The following is a 25,705-nucleotide window of genomic DNA, read 5'->3' on the forward strand; positions in this document are numbered from 1 at the left end:
GCTGCTGTGGGTCATATCTATTGGGCAGCAGCTGCTTTACATATGATGTGTGTCAGATCTATGGGGCAGGAGCTGCTGTGGGGCTGATGTGGGAAAGATCTATGGGGCAGGAGCTGTTGTGGGGCTGATGGGGGTCAGATCTATGGGGCAGAACCTACTGTGGGGCTGATGTTGGTCAGATCTATGGGGAAGGAGCTGCTGTGTGACAGATGTGGGTCAGATCTATGGGGCAGGAGCTGCTGTGGGGCAGATTTGGGTCAGATCTATGGGGCAGGAGCTGCTGTGTGGCAAATGTGGGTCAGATCTATGGGGCAGGAGCTGCTGTGGGGCAGATGTAGGGCTTATCTATGGGGCAGGAGCTGCTGTGAGGCTGATGGGTGTTAGATCTATGGGGAGGAGCTGCTGTGGTGCAGATGTGGGTCAGAGCTATGGGGCAGGAGCTGCTGTGGGGCAGAAGTGGGTAAGATCTATGGGGTAGGAGATGGTGTGTGGCAGATGTGGGTCAGATCTATGGTGTAGGAGCTGCTGTGGGGCTGATGTGGGTCAGATCTATGGGGCAGGAGCTGCTGTGGAGATGATGTACGTCAGATCTATGGGGCAGGAGCTGCTGTGGGGCTGCTGTGGGTTAGATCTATGGGGCAGGAGCTGTTGTGGGTCATATCTATTGGGCAGCAGCTGCTTTACATATGATGTGTGTCAGATCTATGGGGCAGGAGCTGCAGTGGGGCTGATGGGGGTCAGATCTATGGGGCAGGAGCTACTGTGGGGCTGATGTGGGTCAAATCAATGGGGCAGAGCTGCTCTTGGGAACATGTGGGTCAGATCTATGGGGCAGGAGCTGCAGTGGGGCTACTGTGGGTTAGATCTATGGGGCAGGAGCTGCAGTGGAGATGATGCACGTCAGATCTATGGGGCAGGAGCTGCTGTGGGGCTGCTGTGGGTTAGATCTATGGGGCAGGAGCTTTTGTGGGTCATATCTATTGGGCAGCAGCTGCTTTATATATGATGTGTGTCAGATCTATGGGGCAGGAGCTGCTGTGGGTCTGATGTGGGTAAAATCAATTGGGCAGAGCTGCTCTTGGGAACATGTGGGTCAGATCTATGGGGCAGGAGCTGCTGTGGGGCTGATGTGGGTTGGATCTATGGGGCAGGAACTGTTGTGGGGCTGATGGTGGACAGATGTATGGGGCAGGAGCTGCTGTGGGGCTGCTGTGGGTTAGATCTATAGGGCAGAAGCTGTTGTGGGTCATATCTATTGGGCAGCAGCTGATTTACATATGATGTGTGTCAGATCTATGGGGCAGGAGCTGCTGTGGGGCTGATGTGGGTTAGATCTATGGGGCAGGAGCTGTTGTGGTGCTGATGGGGGTCAGATCTATGGGGCAGGAGCTGCTGCGGGGCTGATTTGGGTCAGATCTATGGGTCAGCAGCTGCTGTGGGTCTGATGTGGGTCAGATCTATGGGGAAGGAGCTGCTGTGGGACTGATGTGGGTCAGATCTATGGGGCAGGAGATGGTGTGGGTCAGATCTATGGGGCAGGAGCTGCTTTGGGGAACATGTGGGTCAGGTCAATGGGGCAGGAGCTGCTGTGGGGCAGATGTGGGTCAGATCTATGGGTCAGCAGCTGCTGTGGGTCTGATGTGGGTCAGATCTATGGGGCAGGAGCTGCTGTGGGGCTGATGTGGGTCAGATCTATGGGGCAGGAGCTGCTGTGGGTCAGATCTATGGGGCAGGAACAGATGTGGGCCTGAAGTTGGTCACATTTATGGAGCAGGAGCTGCTGTGTTGCAGATATGGGTCAGATCTATGGGGCAGGTGCTGCTGTGCGACATATGTGGGTCAGATCTATGGGGCAGGATCTGCTGTGGGGCTGATGTGGGAAAGATCTATGGGGCATGAGCTGTTGTGGGGCTGATGTTGGTCTGATCTATGGGGCAGGAGCTGCTGTGCGACAGATGTGGGTCAGATCTATGGGGCAGGTGCTGCTGTGCGACATATGTGGGTCAGATCTATGGGGCAGGATCTGCTGTGGGGCTGATGTGGGAAAGATCTATGGGGCAATAGATGCTGTGGGGCAGATGTGGGTCAGATCTATGGGTCAGCAGCTGCTGTGGGTCTGATGTGGGTCAGATCTATGGGGCAGGAGCTGCTGTGGGGCTGATGTGGGTCAGATATATGGGGCAGGAGCTGCTGTGGGTCAGATCTATGGGGCAGGAACAGATGTGGGCCTGATATTGGTCAGATTTATGGAGCAGGAGCTGCTGTGTTGCAGATGTGGGTCAGATCTATGGGGCAGGTGCTGTTGTGCGACATATGTGGGTCAGATCTATGGGGCAGGATCTGCTGTGGGGCTGATGTGGGAAAGATCTATGGGGCAGGAGCTGTTGTGGGGCAGATTTGGGTCAGATCTATGGGGCAGGAGCTGCTGTGGGGCAGATGTAGGGCATATCTATGGGGCAGGAGCTGCTGTGAGGCTGATGGGTGTTAGATCTATGGGGAGGAGCTGCTGTGGTGCAGATGTGGGTCAGAGCTATGGGGCAGGAGCTGCTGTGGTTAAGATCTATTTGGCAGGATCTGCTGTGGGGCAGATTTGGGTCAGATCTATGGGGCAGGAGCTGCTGTGGTTAAGATCTATTTGGCAGGATCTGCTGTGGGGCAGATTTGGGTCAGATCTATGGGGCAGGAGCTGCTGTGTGGCAAATGTGGGTCAGATCTAAGGGGAGGAGCAGCTGTGGGTCAGATCTATGGGGCAGGAACAGATGTGGGCCTGATGTTGGTCAGATTTAAGGAGCAGGAGCTGCTGTGCGACATATGTGGTTCAGATCTATGGGGCAGGATCTGCTGTGGGGATGATGTGGGAAAGATCAATGGGGCAGGAGATGCTGTGGGACAGATGTGGGACAAATCCTTGGGGCTGAAGCTGCTGTGGGTCATATCTATTGGGCAGCAGCTGCTTTACATATGATGTGTGTCAGATCTATGGGGCAGGAGCTGCTGTGGGTCTGATGTGGGTCAAATCAATTGGGCAGAGCTGCTCTTGGGAACATGTGGGTCAGATCTATGGGGCAGGAGCTGCTGTGGGGCTGATGGGTGTTAAATCTATGGGGAGGAGCTGCTGTGGTGCAGATGTGGGTCAGAGCTATGGGGCAGGAGCTGCTGTGTGGCAGATGTGGGTCAGATCTATGGTGTAGGAGCTGCTGTGGGGCTGCTGTGGGTCAGATCTATGGGGCAGGAGCTGCTGTGGTTAAGATCTATTTGGCAGGATCTGCTGTGGGGCAGATTTCGGTCAGATCTATGGGGCAGGAGCTGCAGTGGGGCTGATGGGGGTCAGATCTATGGGGCAGGAACTACTGTGGGGCTGATGTGGGTCAAATCAATTGGGCAGAGCTGCACTTGGGAACATGTGGGTCAGATCTATGGGGCAGGAGCTGCTGTGGGGCTGATGTGGGTCAGATCTATAGGGCAGGAGCTGCTGTGGGTAATATCTATTGGGCAGCAGCTGCTTTACATATGATGTGTGTCAGATCTATGGGGCAGGAGCTGTTGTGGGGCTGATGGGGGTCAGATCTATGGGGCAGGAGCTACTGTGGGCCTGATGTTGGTCAGATTTATGGAGCAGGAGCTGCTGTGGGGCTGATGTGGGTTGGATCTATGGGGCAGGAGCTGTTGTGGGGCTGATGGGGGTCAGATCTATGGGGCAGGAGCTACTGTGGGGCTGATGTTGGTCTGATCTATGGGGCAGGAGCTGCTGTGCGACAGATGTAGGTCAGCTCTATGGGGCAGGTGCTGCTGTGCGACATATGTGGGTCAGATCTATGGGGCAGGATCTGCTGTGGGGCTGATGTGGGAAAGATCTATGGGGCAGGATCTGCTGTGGGGCAGATTTGGGTCAGATCTATGGGGCAGGAGCTGCTGTGTGGCAAATGGAGGTCAGATCTATGGGGTAGGAGCTGCTGTGTGTCAGATCTATGGGGCAGGAACAGATGTGGGCCTGATGTTGGTCAGATTTATGGAGCAGGAGCTGCTGTGTTGCAGATGTGGGTCAGATCTATAGTGCAGGAGCTGCTGTGGGGCAGATGTAGGGCTTATCTATGGGGCAGGAGCTGCTGTGAGGCTGATGGGTGTTAGATCTATGGGGAGGAGCTGCTGTGGTGCAGATGTGGGTCAGAGCTATGGAGCAGGAGCCGCTGTGGGGCAGAAGTGGGTAAGATCTATGGGGTAGGAGATGGTGTGTGGCAGATGTGGGTCAGATCTATGGTGTAGGAGCTGCTGTGGGTCTGATGTGGGTCAGATCTATGGGGCAGGAGCTGCTGTGGTTAAGATCTATTTGGCAGGATCTGCTGTGGGGCAGATTTGGGTCAGATCTATGGGGCAGGAGCTGCAGTGGAGATGATGTACGTCAGATCTATGGGGCAGGAGCTGCTGTGGGGCTGCTGTGGGTTAGATCTATGGGGCAGGAGCTGTTGTGGGTCATATCTATTGGGCAGCAGCTGCTTTACATATGATGTGTGTCAGATCTATGGGGCAGGAGCTGCAGTGGGGCTGATGGGTTCAGATCTATGGGGCAGGAGCTACTGTGGGGCTGATGTGGGTCAAATCAATGGGGCAGAGCTGCTCTTGGGAACATGTGGGTCAGATCTATGGGGCAGGAGCTGCTGTGGGGCTGCTGTGGGTTAGATCTATGGGGCAGGAGCTGCAGTGGAGATGATGTACGTCAGATCTATGGGGCAGGAGCTGCTGTGGGGCTGCTGTGGGTTAGATCTATGGGGCAGGAGCTGTTGTGGGTCATATCTATTGGGCAGCAGCTGCTTTATATATGATGTGTGTCAGATCTATGGGGCAGGAGCTGCAGTGGGGCTGATGGGGGTCAGATCTATGGGGCAGGAGCTACTGTGGGGCTGATGTGGGTCAAATCAATGGGGCAGAGCTGCTCTTGGGAACATGTGGGTCAGATCTATGGGGCAGGAGCTACTGTGGGGCTGATGTGGGTCAGATCTATAGGGCAGGAGCTGCTGTGCGTCAGATGTGTGTCAGATCTATGGGGCAGGAGCTGCTGTGGGGCTGATGTGGGTTAGATCTATGGGGCAGGAGCTGTTGTGGGGCTGATGGGGGTCAGATCCTTAGGGCAGGAGCTACTGTGGGACTGATGATGGTCTGATCTATGGGGCAGGAGCTGCTGCGGGGCTGATTTGGGTCAGATCTATGGGGCAGGAGCTGCTGTGGGGCTGATGTGGGTTAGATCTATGGGGCAGGAGCTGTTGTGGGGCTGATGGGTGTCAGATCTATGGGGCAGGAGATGCTGTGGGTCAGATCTATGGGGCAGGAGCTGCTGTGGGGAACATGTGGGTCAGGTCTATGGGGCAGGAGCTGCTGTGGGGCAGATGTGGGTCAGATCTATGGGTCAGCAGCTGCTGTGGGTCTGATGTGGGTCAGATCTATGGGGCAGGAGCTGCTGTGGGGCTGATGTGGGTCAGATCTATGGGGCAGGAGCTGCTGTGGGTCAGATCTATGGGGCAGGAACAGATGTGGGCCTGATGTTGGTCAGATTTATGGAGCAGGAGCTGCTGTGTTGCAGATGTGGGTCAGATCTATGGTGCAGGAGCTGCTGTGGGGCAGATGTAGGGCTTATCTATGGGGCAGGAACTGCTGTGAGGCTGATGGGTGTTAGATCTATGGGGAGGAGCTGCTGTGTTGCAGATGTGGGTCAGAGCTATGGGGCAGGAGCTGCTGTGTGGCAGATGTGGGTCAGATCTATGGTGTAGGAGCTGCTGTGGGGCTGATGTGGGTCAGATCTATGGGGCAGGAGCTGCTGTGGTTAAGATCTATTTGGCAGGATCTGCTGTGGGGCAGATTTGGGTCAGATCTATGGGGCAGGAGCTGCAGTGGAGATGATGTACGTCAGATCTATGGGGCAGGAGCTGCTGTGGGGCTGCTGTGGGTTAGATCTATGGGGCAGGAGCTGTTGTGGGTCATATCTATTGGGCAGCAGCTGCTTTACATATGATGTGTGTCAGATCTATGGGGCAGGAGCTGCAGTGGGGCTGATGGGTTCAGATCTATGGGGCAGGAGCTACTGTGGGTCTGATGTGGGTCAAATCAATTGGGCAGAGCTGCTCTTGGGAACATGTGGGTCAGATCTATGGGGCAGGAGCTGCTGTGGGGCTGATGTGGGTGACATCTATGGGGCAGGAGCTGTTGTGGTGCTGATGGGGGTCAGATCTATGGGGCAGGAGCTGCTGCGGGGCTGATTTGGGTCAGATCTATGGGTCAGCAGCTGCTGTGGGTCTGATGTGGGTCAGATCAATGGGGCAGGAGCTGCTGTGGGGCTGATGTGGGTCAGATCTATGGGGCAGGAGATGCTGTGGGTAAGATCTATGGGGCAGGAGCTGCTGTGGGGATCATGTGGGTCAGGTCTATGGGGCAGGAGCTGCTGTGGGGCAGATGTGGGTCAGATCTATGGGTCAGCAGCTGCTGTGGGTCTGATGTGGGTCAGATCTATGGGGCAGGAGCTGCTGTGGGGCTGATGTGGGTCAGATCTATGGGGCAGGAGCTGCTGTGGGTCAGATCTATGGGGCAGGAACAGATGTGGGCCTGATGTTGGTCAGATTTATGGAGCAGGAGCTGCTGTGTTGCAGATATGGGTCAGATCTATGGGGCAGGTGCTGCTGTGCGACATATGTGGGTCAGATCTATGGGGCAGGATCTGCTGTGGGGCTGCTGTGGATCATATCTATTGGGCAGCAGCTGCTTTACTTATGATGTGTGTCAGATCTATGGGGCAGGAACTGCTGTGCGACAGATGTGGGTCAGATCTATGGGGCAGGTGCTGCTGTGCGACATATGTGGGTCAGATCTATGGGGCAGGATCTGCTGTGGGGCTGATGTGGGAAAGATCTATGGGGCAGGAGATGCTGTGGGGCAGATGTGGGTCAGATCTATGGGTCAGCAGCTGCTGTGGGTCTGATGTGGGTCAGATCTATGGGGCAGGAGTTGCTGTGGGGCTGATGTGGGTCAGATATATGGGGCAGGAGCTGCTGTGGGTCAGATCTATGGGGCAGGAACAGATGTGGGCCTGATATTGGTCAGATTTATGGAGCAGGAGCTGCTGTGTTGCAGATGTGGGTCAGATCTATGGGGCAGGTGCTGCTGTGCGACATATGTGGGTCAGATCTATGGGGCAGGATCTGCTGTGGGGCTGATGTGGGAAAGATCTATGGGGCAGGAGATGCTGTGGGGCAGATGTAGGGCATATCTATGGGGCAGGAGCTGCTGTGAGGCTGATGGGTGTTAGATCTATGGGGAGGAGCTGCTGTGGGGCAGAAGTGGGTAAGATCTATGGGGTAGGAGATGGTGTGTGGCAGATGTGGGTCAGATCTATGGTGTAGGAGCTGCTTTGGGGCTGATGTGGGTCAGATCTATGGGGCAGGAGCTGCTGTGGGTCAGATCTATGGGGCAGGAACAGATGTGGGCATGATGTTGGTCAGATTTATGGAGCAGGAGCTGCTGTGTTGCAGATGTGGGTCAGATCTATGGGGCAGGTGCTGCTGTGCTACATATGTGGGTCAGATCTATGGGGCAGGATCTGCTGTGGGGCTGATGTGGGACAGATCTATGGGGCAGGATCTGCTGTGGGGCAGATGTGGGTCAGATCCTTGGGGCAGGAGCTGCTGTGGGTCATATCAATTGGGCAGCAGCTGCTTTACATATGATGTGTGTCAGATCTATGCGGCAGGAGCTGCTGTGGGGCTGATGTCGGTTAGATCTATGGGGCAGGAGCTGCAGTGGAGTTGATGTACATCAGATCTATGGGGCAGGAGCTGCTGTGGGGCTGCTGTGGGTCAGATCTATGGGGCAGGAGCTTCTGTGGTCATATCTATTGGGCAGCAGCTGCTTTAAATATGATGTGTGTCAGATCTATGGGGCAGGAGCATCTGTGGGGCTGATGTGGGATGGATCTATGGAGCAGGAGCTATTGTGGGGCTGATGGGGGTCAGATCTATGGGGAGGAGCTGCTGCAGGGCTGATTTGGGTCAGATCTATTGGTCAGCAGCTGCTGTGGGTCTGATGTGGGTCAGATCTATGGGGCAGGTGCTGCTGTGCGACATATGTGTGTCAGATCTATGGGGCAGGAGATGCTGTGGGTCAGATCTATGGGGCAGGAGCTGCTGTGGGGAACATGTGGGTCAGATCTATGGGTCAGCAGCTGCTGTGGGTCTGATGTGGGTCAGATCTATGGGGCAGGAGCAGCTGTGGGGCTTATGTTGGTCAGATCTATGGGGCAGGAGCTGCTGTGGGTCAGATCTATGGGGCAGGAACAGATGTGGGCCTGATGTTGGTCAGATTTATGGAGCAGGAGCTGCTGTGTTGCAGATGTGGGTCAGATCTATGGTGCAGGAGCTGCTGTGGGGCAGATGTAGGGCTTATCTATGGGGCAGGAGCTGCTGTGAGGCTGATGTGGGTCAGATCCTTGGGGCTGAAGCTGCTGTGGGTCATATCTATTGGGCAGCAGCTGCTTTACATATGATGTGGGTCAGATCTATGGTGTAGGATCTGCTGTGGGGCAGATTTGGATCAGATCTATGGGGCAGGAACTGCTGTGTGGCTAATGTGGGTCAGATCTATGGGGCTGGAGCTGCTGTGGGTCAGATCTATGGGGCAGGAACAGATGTGGGCCTGATGTTGGTCAGATTTATGGAGCAGGAGCTGCTGTGTTGCAGATGTGGGTCAGATCTATGGGGCAGGTGCTGCTGTGCGACATATGTGGGTCAGATCTATGGGGCAGGATCTGCTGTGGGGCTGATGTGGGAAAGATCTATGGGGCAGGATCTGCTGTGGGGCAGATTTGGGTCAGATCTATGGGGCAGGAGCTGCTGTGTGGCAAATGTGTGTCAGATCTATGGGGCAGGAGCTGCTGTGGGTCAGATCTATGGGGCAGGAACAGATGTGGGCCTGATATTGGTCAGATTTATGGAGCAGGAGCTGCTGTGTTGCAGATGTGGGTCAGATCTATGGTGCAGGAGCTGCTGTGGGGCAGATGTAGGGCATATCTATGGGGCAGGAGCTGCTGTGAGGCTGATGGGTGTTAGATCTATGGGGAGGAGCTGCTGTGGTGCAGATGTGGGTCAGAGCTATGGGGCAGGAGCTGCTGTGGGGCTGCTGTGGGTTAGATCTATGGGGCAGGAGCTGCAGTGGAGATGATGTACGTCAGATCTATGGGGCAGGAGCTGCTGTGGGGCTGCTGTGGGTTAGATCTATGGGGCAGGAGCTGTTGTGGGTCATATCTATTGGGCAGCAGCTGCTTTATATATGATGTGTGTCAGATCTATGGGGCAGGAGCTGCAGTGGGGCTGATGGGGGTCAGATCTATGGGGCAGGAGCTACTGTGGGGCTGATGTGGGTCAAATCAATGGGGCAGAGCTGCTCTTGGGAACATGTGGGTCAGATCTATGGGGCAGGAGCTGCTGTGGGGCTGATGTGGGTCAGATCTATAGGGCAGGAGCTGCTGTGCGACAGATGTGTGTCAGATCTATGGGGCAGGAGCTGCTGTGGGGCTGATGTGGGTTAGATCTATGGGGCAGGAGCTGTTGTGGGGCTGATGGGGGTCAGATCCTTAGGGCAGGAGCTACTGTGGGACTGATGATGGTCTGATCTATGGGGCAGGAGCTGCTGCGGGGCTGATTTGGGTCAGATCTATGGGGCAGGAGCTGCTGTGGGGCTGATGTGGGTTAGATCTATGGGGCAGGAGCTGTTGTGGGGCTGATGGGTGTCAGATCTATGGGGCAGGAGATGCTGTGGGTCAGATCTATGGGGCAGGAGCTGCTGTGGGGAACATGTGGGTCAGGTCTATGGGGCAGGAGCTGCTGTGGGGCAGATGTGGGTCAGATCTATGGGTCAGCAGCTGCTGTGGGTCTGATGTGGGTCAGATCTATGGGGCAGGAGCTGCTGTGGGGCTGATGTGGGTCAGATCTATGGGGCAGGAGCTGCTGTGGGTCAGATCTATGGGGCAGGAACAGATGTGGGCCTGATGTTGGTCAGATTTATGGAGCAGGAGCTGCTGTGTTGCAGATGTGGGTCAGATCTATGGTGCAGGAGCTGCTGTGGGGCAGATGTAGGGCTTATCTATGGGGCAGGAACTGCTGTGAGGCTGATGGGTGTTAGATCTATGGGGAGGAGCTGCTGTGTTGCAGATGTGGGTCAGAGCTATGGGGCAGGAGCTGCTGTGTGGCAGATGTGGGTCAGATCTATGGTGTAGGAGCTGCTGTGGGGCTGATGTGGGTCAGATCTATGGGGCAGGAGCTGCTGTGGTTAAGATCTATTTGGCAGGATCTGCTGTGGGGCAGATTTGGGTCAGATCTATGGGGCAGGAGCTGCAGTGGAGATGATGTACGTCAGATCTATGGGGCAGGAGCTGCTGTGGGGCTGCTGTGGGTTAGATCTATGGGGCAGGAGCTGTTGTGGGTCATATCTATTGGGCAGCAGCTGCTTTACATATGATGTGTGTCAGATCTATGGGGCAGGAGCTGCAGTGGGGCTGATGGGTTCAGATCTATGGGGCAGGAGCTACTGTGGGTCTGATGTGGGTCAAATCAATTGGGCAGAGCTGCTCTTGGGAACATGTGGGTCAGATCTATGGGGCAGGAGCTGCTGTGGGGCTGATGTGGGTGACATCTATGGGGCAGGAGCTGTTGTGGTGCTGATGGGGGTCAGATCTATGGGGCAGGAGCTGCTGCGGGGCTGATTTGGGTCAGATCTATGGGTCAGCAGCTGCTGTGGGTCTGATGTGGGTCAGATCAATGGGGCAGGAGCTGCTGTGGGGCTGATGTGGGTCAGATCTATGGGGCAGGAGATGCTGTGGGTAAGATCTATGGGGCAGGAGCTGCTGTGGGGATCATGTGGGTCAGGTCTATGGGGCAGGAGCTGCTGTGGGGCAGATGTGGGTCAGATCTATGGGTCAGCAGCTGCTGTGGGTCTGATGTGGGTCAGATCTATGGGGCAGGAGCTGCTGTGGGGCTGATGTGGGTCAGATCTATGGGGCAGGAGCTGCTGTGGGTCAGATCTATGGGGCAGGAACAGATGTGGGCCTGATGTTGGTCAGATTTATGGAGCAGGAGCTGCTGTGTTGCAGATATGGGTCAGATCTATGGGGCAGGTGCTGCTGTGCGACATATGTGGGTCAGATCTATGGGGCAGGATCTGCTGTGGGGCTGCTGTGGGTCATATCTATTGGGCAGCAGCTGCTTTACTTATGATGTGTGTCAGATCTATGGGGCAGGAACTGCTGTGCGACAGATGTGGGTCAGATCTATGGGGCAGGTGCTGCTGTGCGACATATGTGGGTCAGATCTATGGGGCAGGATCTGCTGTGGGGCTGATGTGGGAAAGATCTATGGGGCAGGAGATGCTGTGGGGCAGATGTGGGTCAGATCTATGGGTCAGCAGCTGCTGTGGGTCTGATGTGGGTCAGATCTATGGGGCAGGAGTTGCTGTGGGGCTGATGTGGGTCAGATATATGGGGCAGGAGCTGCTGTGGGTCAGATCTATGGGGCAGGAACAGATGTGGGCCTGATATTGGTCAGATTTATGGAGCAGGAGCTGCTGTGTTGCAGATGTGGGTCAGATCTATGGGGCAGGTGCTGCTGTGCGACATATGTGGGTCAGATCTATGGGGCAGGATCTGCTGTGGGGCTGATGTGGGAAAGATCTATGGGGCAGGAGATGCTGTGGGGCAGATGTAGGGCATATCTATGGGGCAGGAGCTGCTGTGAGGCTGATGGGTGTTAGATCTATGGGGAGGAGCTGCTGTGGTGCAGATGTGGGTCAGAGCTATGGGGCAGGAGCTGCTGTGGGGCAGAAGTGGGTAAGATCTATGGGGTAGGAGATGGTGTGTGGCAGATGTGGGTCAGATCTATGGTGTAGGAGCTGCTTTGGGGCTGATGTGGGTCAGATCTATGGGGCAGGAGCTGCTGTGGGTCAGATCTATGGGGCAGGAACAGATGTGGGCATGATGTTGGTCAGATTTATGGAGCAGGAGCTGCTGTGTTGCAGATGTGGGTCAGATCTATGGGGCAGGTGCTGCTGTGCTACATATGTGGGTCAGATCTATGGGGCAGGATCTGCTGTGGGGCTGATGTGGGACAGATCTATGGGGCAGGAGATGCTGTGGGGCAGATGTGGGTCAGATCCTTGGGGCAGGAGCTGCTGTGGGTCATATCAATTGGGCAGCAGCTGCTTTACATATGATGTGTGTCAGATCTATGCGGCAGGAGCTGCTGTGGGGCTGATGTCGGTCAGATCTATGGGGCAGGAGCTGCAGTGGAGTTGATGTACATCAGATCTATGGGGCAGGAGCTGCTGTGGGGCTGCTGTGGGTCAGATCTATGGGGCAGGAGCTTCTGTGGTCATATCTATTGGGCAGCAGCTGCTTTAAATATGATGTGTGTCAGATCTATGGGGCAGGAGCTGCTGTGGGGCTGATGTGGGATGGATCTATGGAGCAGGAGCTATTGTGGGGCTGATGGGGGTCAGATCTATGGGGAGGAGCTGCTGCAGGGCTGATTTGGGTCAGATCTATTGGTCAGCAGCTGCTGTGGGTCTGATGTGGGTCAGATCTATGGGGCAGGTGCTGCTGTGCGACATATGTGTGTCAGATCTATGGGGCAGGAGATGCTGTGGGTCAGATCTATGGGGCAGGAGCTGCTGTGGGGAACATGTGGGTCAGATCTATGGGTCAGCAGCTGCTGTGGGTCTGATGTGGGTCAGATCTATGGGGCAGGAGCAGCTGTGGGGCTTATGTTGGTCAGATCTATGGGGCAGGAGCTGCTGTGGGTCAGATCTATGGGGCAGGAACAGATGTGGGCCTGATGTTGGTCAGATTTATGGAGCAGGAGCTGCTGTGTTGCAGATGTGGGTCAGATCTATGGTGCAGGAGCTGCTGTGGGGCAGATGTAGGGCTTATCTATGGGGCAGGAGCTGCTGTGAGGCTGATGTGGGTCAGATCCTTGGGGCTGAAGCTGCTGTGGGTCATATCTATTGGGCAGCAGCTGCTTTACATATGATGTGGGTCAGATCTATGGTGTAGGATCTGCTGTGGGGCAGATTTGGATCAGATCTATGGGGCAGGAACTGCTGTGTGGCTAATGTGGGTCAGATCTATGGGGCTGGAGCTGCTGTGGGTCAGATCTATGGGGCAGGAACAGATGTGGGCCTGATGTTGGTCAGATTTATGGAGCAGGAGCTGCTGTGTTGCAGATGTGGGTCAGATCTATGGGGCAGGTGCTGCTGTGCGACATATGTGGGTCAGATCTATGGGGCAGGATCTGCTGTGGGGCTGATGTGGGAATGATCTATGGGGCAGGATCTGCTGTGGGGCAGATTTGGGTCAGATCTATGGGGCAGGAGCTGCTGTGTGGCAAATGTGTGTCAGATCTATGGGGCAGGAGCTGCTGTGGGTCAGATCTATGGGGCAGGAACAGATGTGGGCCTGATATTGGTCAGATTAATGGAGCAGGAGCTGCTGTGTTGCAGATGTGGGTCAGATCTATGGTGCAGGAGCTGCTGTGGGGCAGATGTAGGGCATATCTATGGGGCAGGAGCTGCTGTGAGGCTGATGGGTGTTAGATCTATGGGGAGGAGCTGCTGTGGTACAGATGTGGGTCAGAGCTATGGGGCAGGAGCTGCTGTGGGGCAGAAGTGGGTAAGATCTATGGGGTAGGAGATGGTGTGTGGCAGATGTGGGTCAGATCTATGGTGTAGGATCTGCTGTGGGGCTGATGTGGGTCAGATCTATGGGGCAGGAGCTGCAGTGGAGATGATGTACGTCAGATCTATGGGGCAGGAGGAGCTGTGGGGCTGCTGTGGGTTTGATCTATGGGGCAGGAGCTTCTGTGGGTTAGATCTATTGGGCAGCAGCTGCTTTACATATGATGTGTGTCAGATCTATGGGGCAGGAGCTGCTGTGGGGCTGATGGGGGTCAGAACTATGGGGCAGGAGCTGCTGTGGGGCTGATGGGGGTCAGATCTATGGGTCAGCAGCTGCTGTGGGTCTGATGTGGGTCAGATCTATGGTGCAGGAGCTGCTGTGGGGCAGATGTAGGGCATATCTATGGGGCAGGAGCTGCTGTGAGGCTGATGGGTGTTAGATCTATGGGGAGGAGCTGCTGTGGTGCAGATGTGGGTCAGAGCTATGGGGCAGGAGCTGCTGTGGGGCAGAAGTGGGTAAGATCTATGGGGTAGGAGATGGTGTGTGGCAGATGTGGGTCAGATCTATGGTGTAGGAGCTGCTGTGGGGCTGATGTGGGTCAGATCTATGGGGCAGGAGCTGCTGTGGTTTAAGATCTATTTGGCAGGATCTGCTGTGGGGCAGATTTCGGTCAGATCTATAGGGTAGGAGCTGCTGTGTGGCAAATGTGGGTCAGATCTATGGGGCAGGAGCTGCCTTGGAGATGATGTACGTCAGATCTATGGGGCAGGAGCTGCTGTGGGGCTGCTGTGGGTTGGATCTATGGAGCAGGAGCTGTTGTGGGGCTGATGGGGGTCAGAACTATGGGGCAGGAGCTGCTGCGGGGCTGATGGGGGTCAGATCTATGGAGCAGGAGCTGCTGTGTTTCAGATGTGGGTCAGATCTATGGTGCAGGAGCTGCTGTGGGGCAGATGTGGGTCAGATCTATGGGGAAGGAGCTACTGTGGGGCTGATGTGGGTCAGATCTATGGTGCAGGAGCTGCTGTGGGGCAGATGTAGGGCATATCTATGGGGCAGGAGCTGCTGTGAGGCTGATGGGTGTTAGATCTATGGGGAGGAGCTGCTGTGGTGCAGATGTGGGTCAGAGCTATGGGGCAGGAGCTGCTGTGTGGTAGATGTTGGTAAGATCTATGGGGCAGGAGCTGCAGTGGAGATGATGTACGTCAGATCTATGGGGCAGGAGCTGCAGTGGAGATGATGTACGTCAGATCTATGGGGCAGGATCTGCTGTGGGGCTGATGGGGGTCAGATCTATGGGGCAGGAGCTGTTGTGGGGCTGATGGGGGTCAGATCTATGGGGCAGGAGCTACTGTGAGGCTGATGTTGGTCTGATCTATGGGGCAAGAGCTGCTGTGCGACAGATGTGGGTCAGATCTATGGGGCAGGTGCTGCTGTGCGACATATGTGGGTCAGATCTATGGGGCAGGATCTGCTGTGGGCCTGATGTGGGAAAGATCTATGGGGCAGGAGATGCTGTGAGGCAGATGTGGGTCAGATCCTTGGGGCTGAAGCTGCTGTGGGTCATATCTATTGGGCAGCAGCTGCTTTACATATGATGTGGGTCAGATCTATGGTGTAGGATCTGCTGTGGGGCAGATTTGGGTCAGATCTTTTGGGCAGGAACTGCTTTGTGGCTAATGTGGGTCAGATCTATGGGGCAGGAGCTGCTGTGGGTCAGATCTATGGAGCAGGAACAGATGTGGGCCCGATGTTGGTCAGATTTATGGAGCAGGAGCTGCTGTGTTGCAGATGTGGGTCAGATCTATGGTGCAGGAGCTGCTGTGGGGCAGATGGGTGTTAGATCTATGGGGAGGAGCTGCTGTGGTGCAGATGTGGGTCAGAGCTATGGGGCAGGAGCTGCTGTGGGGCAGAAGTGGGTAAGATCTATGGGGTAGGAGATGGTGTGTGGCAGATGTGGGTCAGATCTATGGTGTAGGAGCTGCTGTGGGGCTGATGTGGGTCAGATCTATGGGGCAGGAGCTGCTGTGGTTAAGATCTATTTGGCAGGATCTGCTGTGGGGCAGATTTGGGTCAGATCTATGGGGCAGGAGCTGCTGTGTGGCAAATGTGGGTCAGATATATGGGGCTGGAGCTGCTGTGGGTCAGATCTATGGGGCAGGAACAGATGTGGGCCTGATGTTGGTCAGATTTATGGACCAGGAGCTGCTGTGTTGCAGATGTGGGTCAGATCTATGGTGCAGGAGCTGCTGTGGGGCAGATGTAGGGCATATCTATGGGGCAGGAGCTACTGTGAGGCTGATGGATGTTAGATCTATGGGGAGGAGCTGCTGTGGTGCAGAAGTGGGTAAGATCTATGGGGTAGGAGATGGTGTGTGGCAGATGTGGGTCAGATCTATGGTGTAGGAGCTGCTGTGGGGCTGCTGTGGGTCAGATCTATGGGGCAGGAGCTGCTGTGGTTAAGATCTATTTGGCAGGATCTGCTGTGGGGCAGATTTGGGTCAGATCTATGGGGCAGGAGCTGTAGTGGAGATGATGTACGTCAGATCTATGGGGCAGGAGCTGCTGTGGGGCTGCTGTGGGTTAGATCTATGGGGCAGGAACTGTTGTGGGTCATATCTATTGGGCAGCAGCTGCGTTACATATGATGTGTGTCAGATCTATGGGGCAGGAGCTGCAGTGGGGCTGATGGGTTCAGATCTATGGGGCAGGAGCTACTGTGGGGCTGATGTGGGTCAAATCAATGGGGCAGAGCTGCTCTTGGGAACATGTGGGTCAGATCTATGGGGCACGAGCTGCTGTGGGGCTGCTGTGGGTTAGATCTATGGGGCAGGAGCTGCAGTGGAGATGATGTACGTCAGATCTATGGGGCAGGAGCTGCTGTGGGGCTGCTGTGGGTTAGATCTATCGGGCAGCAGATGCTTTACATATGATACGTGTCAGATCTATGGGGCAGGAGCTGCTGTGGGGCTGATGTGTGTTGGATCTATGGGGCGGGAGCTGTTGTGGGGCTGATGGGGGTCAGATCTATGGGGCAGGAGCTGCTGCGGGGCTGATTTGGGTCAGATCTATGGGTCAGCAGCTGCTGTGGGTCTGATTTGGGTCAGATCTATGGGGCAGGAGCTGCTGTGGGGCTGATGTGAGTCAGATCTATGGGGCAGGAGATGCTGTGGGTCAGATCTATGGTGTAGGAGCTGCTGTGGGGAACATGTGTGTCAGGTCTATGGGGCAGGAGCTCCTGTGGGGCAGATGTGGGTCAGATCTATGGGTCAGCAGCTGCTGTGGCTCTGATGTACGTCAGATCTATGGGGCAGGAGCTGCTGTGGGGCTGCTGTGGGTTAGATCTATGGGGCAGGAGCTGTTGTGGGTCATATCTATTGGGCAGCAGCTGCTTTACATATGATGTGTGTCAGATCTATGGGGCAGGAGCTGCAGTGGGGCTGATGGGTTCAGATCTATGGGGCAGGAGCTACTGTGGGTCTGATGTGGGTCAAATCAATTGGGCAGAGCTGCTCTTGGGAACATGTGGGTCAGATCTATGGGGCAGGAGCTGCTGTGGGGCTGATGTGGTTTGGATCTATGGGGCAGGAGCTGTTGTGGGGCTGATGGGGGTCAGATGTATGGGGCAGGAGCTGCTGTGGGGCTGCTGTGGGTTAGATCTATAGGGCAGAAGCTGTTGTGGGTCATATCTATTGGGCAGCAGCTGATTTACATACGATGTGTGTCAGATCTATGGGGCAGGAGCTGCTGTGGGTCTTATGTGGGTCAGATCTATGGGGCTGGAGCTGCTGTGGGGCTGATGTGCGTCAGATCTATGGGGCAGGAGATGCTGTGGGTCAGATCTATGGGGCAGGAGCTGCTGTGGGGAACATGTGGGTGAGGTCTATGGGGCAGGAGCTGCTGTGGGGCAGATGTGGGTCAGATCTATGGGTCAGCAGCTGCTGTGGGTCTGATGTGGGTCAGATCTATGGGGCAGGAGCTGCTGTGGGTCAGATCTATGGGGCAGGAACAGATGTGGGCCTGATGTTGGTCAGATTTATAGAGCAGGAGCTGCTGTGTTGCAGATATGGGTCAGATCTATGGGGCAGGTGCTGCTGTGCGACATATGTGGGTCAGATCTATGGGGCAGGATCTGCTGTGGGGCTGATGTGGGAAAGATCTATGGGGCAGGAGCTGTTGTGGGGCTGATGTTGGTCTGATCTATGGGGCAGGAGCTGCTGTGGTGCAGATGTGGGTCAGAGCTATGGGGCAGGTGCTGCTGTGCGACATATGTGGGTCAGATCTATGGGGCAGGATCTTCTGTGTGGCTGATGTGGGAAAGATCTATGGGGCAGGATCAGCTGTGGGGCTGATGTGGGAAAGATCTATGGGGCAGGAGCTGTTGTGGGGCAGATTTGGGTCAGATCTATGGGGCAGGAGCTGCTGTGGGGCAGATGTAGGGCATATCTATGGGGCAGGAGCTGCTGTGAGGCTGATGGGTGTTAGATCTATGAGGAGGAGCTGCTGTGGTGCTGATGTGGGTCAGAGCTATGGGGCAGGAGCTGCTGTGGGGCAGAAGTGGGTAAGATCTATGGGGTAGGATATGGTGTGTGGCAGATGTGGGTCAGATCTATGGTGTAGGAGCTGCTTTGGGGCTGATGTGGGTCAGATCTATGGGGCAGGAGCTGCTGTGGTTAAGATCTATTTGGCAGGATCTGCTGTGGGGCAGATGTGGGTCAGATCTATGGGGCAGGAGCTGCTGTGTGGCAAATGTGGGTCAGATCTAAGGGGCAGGAGCTGCTGTGGGTCAGATCTATGGGGCAGGAACAGATGTGGGCCTGATGTTGGTCAGATTTATGGAGCAGGAGCTGCTGTGTTGCAGATGTGGGTCAGATCTATGGGGCAGGTGCTGCTGTGCGACATATGTGGGTCAGATCTATGGGGCAGGATCTGCTGTGGGGATGATGTGGGAAAGATCTATGGGGCAGGAGATGCTGTGGGGCAGATGTGGGTCAGATCCTTGGGGCTGAAGCTGCTGTGGGTCATATCTATTGGGCAGCAGCTGCTTTACATATGATGTGTGTCAGATCTATGGGGCAGGAGCTGCTGTGGGGCTGATGTGGGTTAGATCAATGGGGCAGGAGCTGTTGTGGGGCTGATGGGGGTCAGATCTATGGGGCAGGAGCTACTGTGGGGCTGATGTTGGTCTGATCTATGGGGCAGGAGCTGCTGTGCGACAGATGTAGGTCAGCTCTATGGGGCAGGTGCTGCTGTGCGACATATGTTGGTCAGATCTATGGGGTAGGATCTGCTGTGGGGCTGATGTGGGAAAGATCTATGGGGCAGGATCTGCTGTGGGGCAGATTTGGGTCAGATCTATGGGGCAGGAGCTGCTGTGTGGCAAATGTGAGTCAGATCTATGGGGCAGGAGCTGCTGTGGGTCAGATCTATGGGGCAGGAACAGATGTGGGCCTGATGTTGGTCAGATTTATGTAGCAGGAGCTGCTGTGTTGCAGATGTGGGTCAGATCTATGGTGCAGGAGCTGCTGTGGGGCTGATGTAGGGCTTATCTATGGGGCAGGAGCTGCTGTGAGGCTGATGGGTGTTAGATCTATGGGGAGGAGCTGCTGTGGTGCAGATGTGGGTCAGAGCTATGGGGCAGGAGCTGCTGTGGGGCAGAAGTGGGTAAGATCTATGGGGTAGGAGATGGTGTGTGGCAGATGTGGGTCAGATCTATGGTGTAGGAGCTGCTGTGGGGCTGATGTGGGTCAGATCTATGGGGCAGGAGCTGCTGTGGTTAACATCTATTTGGCAGGATCTGCTGTGGGGCAGATTTCGGTCAGATCTATGGGGCAGGAGCTGCAGTGGAGATGATGTACGTCAGATCTATGGGGCAGGAGCTGCTGTGGGGCTGCTGTGGGTTAGATCTATGGGGCAGGAGCTGTTGTGGGTCATATCTATTGGGCAGCAGCTCCTTTACATATGATGTGTGTCAGATCTATGGGGCAGGAGCTGCAGTGGGGCTGATGGGGGTCAGATCTATGGGGCAGGAGCTACTGTGGGTCTGATGTTGGTCAAATCAATTGGGCAGAGCTGCTCTTGGGAACATGTGGGTCAGATCTATGGGGCAGGAGCTGCTGTGGGGCTGATGTGGGTCAGATCTATAGGGCAGGAGCTGCTGTGGGTAATATCTATTGGGCAGCAGCTGCTTTACATATGATGTGTGTCAGATCTATGGGGCAGGAGCTGTTGTGGGGCTGATGGGGATCAGATCAATGGGGTAGGAGCTGCTGCGGGGCTGATTTGGGTCAGATCTATTGGTCAGCAGCTGCTGTGGGTCTGATTTGGGTCAGATCTATGGGGCAGGAGCTGCTGTGGGGCTGATGTGAGTCAGATCTATGGGGCAGGAGATGCTGTGGGTCAGATCTATGGGGCAGGAGCTGCTGTGGGGAACATGTGGGTCAGGTCTATGGGGCAGGAGCTCCTGTGGGGCAGATGTGGGTCAGATCTATGGGTCAGCATCTGCTGTGGGTCTCATGTGGGTCAGATCTATGGGGCAGGAGCTGCTGTGGGGCTGATGTGGGTCAGATCTATGGGGCAGGAGCTGCTGTGGGTCAGATCTATGGGGCAGGAACAGATGTGGGCCTGATGTTGGTCAGATTTATGGGGCAGGTGCTGCTTTGCGACATATGTGGGTCAGATCTATGGGTCAGCAGCTGCTGTGGGTCTGATTTGGGTCAGATCTATGGGGCAGGAGCTGCTGTGTGGCAAATGTGGGTCAGATCTATGGGGCAGGAGCTGCTGTGGGGCAGATGTAGGGCTTATCTATGGGGCAGGAGCTGCTGTGAGGCTGATGGGTGTTAGATCTATGGGGAGGAGCTGCTGTGGTGCAGATGTGGGTCAGAGCTATGGGGCAGGAGCTTCTGTGGGGCAGAAGTGGGTAAGATCTATGGGGTAGGAGATGGTGTGTGGCAGATGTGGGTCAGATCTATGGTGTAGGAGCTGCTGTGGGGCTGATGTGGGTCAGATCTATGGGGCAGGAGCTGCTGTGGTTAACATCTATTTGGCAGGATCTGCTGTGGGGCAGATTTCGGTCAGATCTATGGGGCAGGAGCTGCAGTGGAGATGATGTACGTCAGATCTATGGGGCAGGAGCTGCTGTGGGGCTGCTGTGGGTTAGATCTATGGGGCAGGAGCTGTTGTGGGTCATATCTATTGGGCAGCAGCTCCTTTACATATGATGTGTGTCAGATCTATGGGGCAGGAGCTGCAGTGGGGCTGATGGGGGTCAGATCTATGGGGCAGGAGCTACTGTGGGTCTGATGTTGGTCAAATCAATTGGGCAGAGCTGCTCTTGGGAACATGTGGGTCAGATCTATGGGGCAGGAGCTGCTGTGGGGCTGATGTGGGTCAGATCTATAGGGCAGGAGCTGCTGTGGGTAATATCTATTGGGCAGCAGCTGCTTTACATATGATGTGTGTCAGATCTATGGGGCAGGAGCTGTTGTGGGGCTGATGGGGATCAGATCAATGGGGTAGGAGCTGCTGCGGGGCTGATTTGGGTCAGATCTATGGGTCAGCAGCTGCTGTGGGTCTGATTTGGGTCAGATCTATGGGGCAGGAGCTGCTGTGGGGCTGATGTGAGTCAGATCTATGGGGCAGGAGATGCTGTGGGTCAGATCTATGGGGCAGGAGCTGCTGTGGGGAACATGTGGGTCAGGTCTATGGGGCAGGAGCTCCTGTGGGGCAGATGTGGGTCAGATCTATGGGTCAGCAGCTGCTGTGGGTCTGATGTGGGTCAGATCTATGGGGCAGGAGCTGCTGTGGGGCTGATGTGGGTCAGATCTATGGGGCAGGAGCTGCTGTGGGTCAGATCTATGGGGCAGGAACAGATGTGGGCCTGATGTTGGTCAGATTTATGGGGCAGGTGCTGCTTTGCGACATATGTGGGTCAGATCTATGGGTCAGCAGCTGCTGTGGGTCTGATTTGGGTCAGATCTATGGGGCAGGAGCTGCTGTGTGGCAAATGTGGGTCAGATCTATGGGGCAGGAGCTGCTGTGGGGCAGATGTAGGGCTTATCTATGGGGCAGGAGCTGCTGTGAGGCTGATGGGTGTTAGATCTATGGGGAGGAGCTGCTGTGGTGCAGATGTGGGTCAGAGCTATGGGGCAGGAGCTTCTGTGGGGCAGAAGTGGGTAAGATCTATGGGGTAGGAGATGGTGTGTGGCAGATGTGGGTCAGATCTATGGTGTAGGAGCTGCTGTGGGGCTGATGTGGGTCAGATCTATGGGGCAGGAGCTGCTGTGGTTAACATCTATTTGGCAGGATCTGCTGTGGGGCAGATTTGGGTCAGATCTATGGGGCAGGAGCTGCAGTGGAGATGATGTACGTCAGATCTATGGGGCAGGAGCTGCTGTGGGGATGCTGTGGGTTAGATCTATGGGGCAGGAGCTGTTTTGGGTCATATCTATTGGGCAGCAGCTGCTTTACATATGATGTGTGTCAGATCTATGGGGCAGGAGCTGCAGTGGGGCTGATGGGGGTCAGATCTATGGGGCAGGAGCTACTGTGGGGCTGATGTGGGTCAAATCAATGGGGCAGAGCTGCTCTTGGGAACATGTGGGTCAGATCTATGGGGCAGGAGCTGCTGTGGGGCTGCTGTGGGTTAGATCTATGGGGCAGGAGCTGCAGTGGAGATGATGTACGTCAGATCTATGGGGCAGGAGCTGCAGTGGGGCTGATGGGTTCAGATCTATGGGGCAGGAGCTACTGTGGGTCTGATGTAGGTCAAATCAATTGGGCAGAGCTGCTCTTGGGAACATGTGGGTCAGATCTATGGGGCAGGAGCTGCTGTGGGGCAGATGTAGGGCATATCTATGGGGCAGGACCTGTTGTGGGGCTGATGGGGGTCAGATGTATGGGGCAGGAGCTGCTGTGGGGCTGCTGTGGGTTAGATCTATAGGGCAGAAGCTGTTGTGGGTCATATCTATTGGGCAGCAGTTGATTTACATATGATGTGTGTCAGATCTATGGGGCAGGAGCTGCTGTGGGGCTGATGTGGTTTAGATCTATGGGGCAGGAGCTGTTGTGGTGCTGATGGGGGTCAGATCTATGGGGCAGGAGCTGCTGCGGGGCTGATTTGGGTCAGATCTATGGGTCAGCAGCTGCTGTGGGTCTGATGTGGGTCAGATCTATGGGGCAGGAGCTGCTGTGGGGCTGATGTGGGTCAGATCTATGGGGCAGGAGATGCTGTGGGTCAGATCTATGGGGCAGGAGCTGCTGTGGGGAACATGTGGGTCAGGTCTATGGGGCAGGAGCTGCTGTGGGGCAGATGTGGGTCAGATCTATGGGTCAGCAGCTGCTGTGGGTCTGATGTGGGTCAGATCTATGGAGCAGGAGCTGTTGTGTTGCAGATATGGGTCAGATCTATGGGGCAGGTGCTGCTGTGCGACATATGTGGGTCAGATCTATGGGGCAGGATCTGCTGTGGGGCTGATGTGGGAAAGATCTATGGGGCAGGAGCTGTTGTGGGGCTGATGTTGGTCTGATCTATGGGGCAGGAGCTGCTGTGCGACAGATGTGGGTCAGATCTATGGGGCAGGTGCTGCTGTGCGACATATGTGGGTCAGATCTATGGGGCAGGATCTGCTGTGGGGCTGATGTGGGAAAGATCTATCGGGCAGGAGATGCTGTGGGGCAGATGTGGGTCAGATCTATGGGTCAGCAGCTGCTGTGGGTCTGATGTGGGTCAGATCTATGGGGCAGGAGCTGCTGTGGGGCTGCTGTAGGTCAGATCTATGGGGCAGGAGCTGCTGTGGGTCAGATCTATGTGGCAGGAACAGATGTGGGCCTGATGTTGGTCAGATTTATGGAGCAGGAGCTGCTGTGTTGCAGATGTGGGTCAGATCTATGGGGCAGGTGCTGCTGTGCGACATATGTGGGTCAGATCTATGGGGCAGGATCTGCTGTGGGGCTGATGTGGGAAAGATCTATGGGGCAGGAGCTGTTGTGGGGCAGATTTGGGTCAGATCTATGGGGCAGGAGCTGCTGTGGGGCAGATGTAGGGCATATCTATGGGGCAGGAGCTGCTGTGAGGCTGATGGGTGTTAGGTCTATGGGGAGGAGCTGCTGTGGTGCAGATGTGGGTCAGAGCTATGGGGCAGGAGCTGCTGTGGGGCCGAAGTGGGTAAGATCTATGGGGTAGGAGATGGTGTGTGGCAGATGTGGGTCAGATCTATGGTGTAGGAGCTGCTTTGGGGCTGATGTGGGTCAGATCTATGGGGCAGGAGCTGCTGTGGTTAAGATCTATTTGGCAGGATCTGCTGTGGGGCAGATTTGGGTCAGATCTATGGGGCAGGAGCTGCTGTGTGGCAAATGTGGGTCAGATCTAAGGGGCAGGAGCTGCTGTGGGTCAGATCTATGGGGCAGGAACAGATGTGGGCCTGATGTTGGTCAGATTTATGGAGCAGGAGCTGCTGTGTTGCAGATGTGGGTCAGATCTATGGGGCAGGTGCTGCTGTGCGACATATGTGGGTCAGATCTATGGGGCAGGATCTGCTGTGGGGATGATGTGGGAAAGATCTATGGGGCAGGAGATGCTGTGGGGCAGATGTGGGTCAGATCCTTGGGGCTGAAGCTGCTGTGGGTCATATCTATTGGGCAGCAGCTGCTTTACATATGATGTGTGTCAGATCTATGGGGCAGGAGCTGCTGTGGGGCTGATGTGGGTCAGATCTATGGTGCAGGAGCTGCTGTGGGGCAGATGTAGGGCTTATCTATGGGGCAGGAGCTGCTGTGAGGCTGATGGGTGTTAGATCTATGGGGAGGAGCTGCTGTGGTGCAGATGTGGGTCAGAGCTATGGGGCAGGAGCTGCTGTGTGGCAGATGTGGGTCAGATCTATGGTGTAGGAGCTGCTGTGGGGCTGATGTGGGTCAGATCTATGGGGCAGGCCCTGCTGTGGTTAAGATCTATTTGGCAGGATCTGCTGTGGGGCAGATTTCGGTCAGATCTATGGGGCAGGAGCTGCAGTGGAGATGATGTACGTCAGATCTATGGGGCAGGAGCTGCTGTGGGGCTGATGTGGGTTAGATCTATGGGGCAGGAGCTGCTGTGGGGCTGATGTGGGTCAGATCTATGGGGCAGGAGCTGCTGTGGTTAAGATCTATTTGGCAGGATCTGCTGTGGGGCAGATTTGGGTCAGATCTATGGGGCAGGAGCTGTAGTGGAGATGATGTTCGTCAGATCTATGGGGCAGGAGCTGCTGTGGGGCTGCTGTGGGTTAGATCTATGGGGCAGGAGCTGTTGTGGGTCATATCAATTGGGCAGCAGCTGCTTTACATATGAGATGTGTCAGATCTATGGGGCAAGAGCTGCAGTGGGGCTGATGGGGGTCAGATCTATGGGGCAGGAGCTGTTGTGGGGCTGATGTGGGTCAAATCAATGGGGGAGAGCTGCTCTTGGGAACATGTGGGTCAGATCTATGGGGCAGGAGCTGCTGTGGAGCTGATGTGGGTCAGATCTATAGGGCAGGAGCTGCTGTGGGTCATATCTATTGGGCAGCAGCTGCTTTACATATGATGTGTGTCAGATCTATTTGGTAGGAGCTGCTGTGGGGCTGATGTGGGTTAGATCTATGGGGCAGGAGCTGCTGCGGGGCTGATTTGGGTCAGATCTATGGGTCAGCAGCTGCTGTGGGTCTGATGTGGGTCAGATCTATGGGCAGGAGCTGCTGTGGGGCTGATGTGGGTCATATCTATGGGGCAGGAGATGCTGTGGGTCAGATCTATGGGGCAGGAGCTGCTGTGGGGAACATGTGGGTCAGGTCTATGGGGCAGGAGCTGCTGTGGGGCAGATGTGGGTCAGATCTATGGTGCAGGAGCTGCTGTGGGGCAGATGTAGGGCATATCTATGGGGCAGGAGCTGCTGTGAGGCTGATGGGTGTTAGATCTATGGGGAGGAGCTGCTGTGGTGCAGATGTGGGTCAGAGCTATGGGGCAGGAGCTGCTGTGGGGCAGAGGTGGGTAAGATCT

This window comes from Coturnix japonica, chromosome 34 (assembly GCF_054131305.1).
Source record: "Coturnix japonica strain WE chromosome 34, WE-NBRP24, whole genome shotgun sequence".
In the NCBI taxonomy this organism is placed as follows: domain Eukaryota; kingdom Metazoa; phylum Chordata; class Aves; order Galliformes; family Phasianidae; genus Coturnix; species Coturnix japonica.